Below are 1,841 nucleotides of genomic sequence, written 5' to 3'. Positions count from 1 at the left end.
TGAACATCCCGTTAGGCTTAATTGAGCCATTTCAGAAACAGAACTTGGGATTCAGTGCCATAAAAAAAGAAGAGCCAAGATCCTAGATCTTCTTTCTTTCTTTCTTTCTTTCTTTTTTTTTTTTTTTGCTTTTTGGGAAAATAGTTTTAATTGTTGTTCAGAAATATCCCCCAAGGGCTTCCAGGTATGATCTTGCACACATCAGAAGCGTCGGGCAACAGAGTGCAGGCCCACCAGCCAGCTAACCTGAGGATTGCCTGGCAAGCACACTCTAGTCCTGGCTCCATCTCCAGCGAGAGTCTGTCAGTTCCATCACAGAGGACTCTCCAGGGTATTATAGTTGTCCTTAAAGCTCTTCAATTCGAGGAAGTGCTTGGCACGTTTACTCTTCTGACTGGAGGGGAGGTATGTTACCTCGAAAGTAGTTGGGGAGACTTCCAGGAGATTGGGTAAGGTATTTGGCTGCTGACTGGTGGTGTCGCTGAGAGCTCCTACTTCATGCTTTGACCTCAGTGGCCAGCTCAGTCAGGGCCTCCTGAGAGCGCAGGTACTCACTCTGGCCAAAGACCCCTGTTATAGCGGGCTGCCTCATAGTCATGCAGCAGGGTATCAATGAGGGCCTTGCACACATCCTTGAAAGGAGTAGTAGCGTTCTGAAGATTGAGCAGATGGGAATGGAAATTTCTGCCCATTAGGGGATGGGGATGCCGGCCTTCAGTGTGAAATGGGATCTCAGAGGCATGAATGGCATCCAGAGCTTTCATCTTGTACAGACAGTTGTAGCAATTTTGATTTTCCTGGGTTTCCAGCTGTGGCAGTCTGGCATCATCATCGACAAGGAGCTGGGGTTCCTACTTGCTATCCTGAACTCTGGATAGTTGAATATTAATCTCTTCTTTCAGATCCTTGGGGGGATTGTGTCCCACAGGGGCGTGAGGGCCCCTCTGAGATTTCATTGCAAAGGGCATGATTTGCCTCTTCACAAAAATAAATAGCAGCACAAACACCAGGCTCCCATAGACCATCACCAGCATGACATTCACCCCGTACAGCCAGTCACTACTGGACGCCATGGCCTTCCCACCCTACGCAGAGCTGCTCTGGTTTACCCTGTTGCCTTGACTTGTCAGCCCGGGCTCGTCTACGTTTCCTGGAGCTCCCCAGCCATTTCCTTATGGGGGAAGACTAAGTGAGACCTGGCCTGAAAACATGGCGGCTTGTGGGTGGTGGTGGTGGGGCACATCCTAGATTCTTGTATTGAAACTCTTCAACCCAAATGACAGAGAGCTGTGACACAAGAGAGAAAGTGATGGGGAGGATCAGCAACAGAGACATGGTGGCAGAAAAAACAAGAGACAGAGAGAGCAGTGGGATTAGAGGACACAGAACAAGAGAACTCAGGGCCTTTGGGCAGGAGGTTAGTAGGTGAAGTGGTGAACATCTGAGTACTTACCTGGGGAACTAGATTTGCCAACCCACAAAGAGCGGAGTGTATTTGGTCTGAGGTTAAGGGGCAGAGAGAGCATTTATCCACAGAGCTAAAAACCTTTGTAACATTTGCCCATTCTGGACAGAGACCAGGAGGCTGCAGGGCCTGACCTTACCTGCAGGTATGTCTGTCAAGGTACTGTCCAAAAGAAGAACTGTACCTTGAGTCATCTATGATCCTAAATTGTGTGTTAGGATAAAAAAGTGAACCCTATGTTAAATATAATTTAATGAGATCATTTATTAAACTTAACAGATAACAAAAGACACGCGTGCACACACACACACACACACACACACACACACCATATATTTAAAGGAGGCCAGTAGCACGAAATCAAAATAACAACTGA

General features: G+C 47.4%; 1 pseudogene; it reads right to left on the bottom strand.

The window, feature by feature from the left end:
- Nucleotides 1–312: 312 nt before the first annotated feature.
- LOC101638141 lies at nucleotides 313–1,073 on the bottom strand (annotated as a pseudogene).
- Nucleotides 1,074–1,841: the final 768 nt, after the last annotated feature.

Source organism: Echinops telfairi, unplaced genomic scaffold (assembly GCF_000313985.2).
Source record: "Echinops telfairi isolate 266 unplaced genomic scaffold, ASM31398v2 ScPeMD7_408;HRSCAF=789, whole genome shotgun sequence".
NCBI lineage: Eukaryota > Metazoa > Chordata > Mammalia > Afrosoricida > Tenrecidae > Echinops > Echinops telfairi.
The sequence above is the reverse complement of the archived record's forward strand: the minus strand, read 5'-3'. Positions and strand labels throughout refer to the sequence as shown.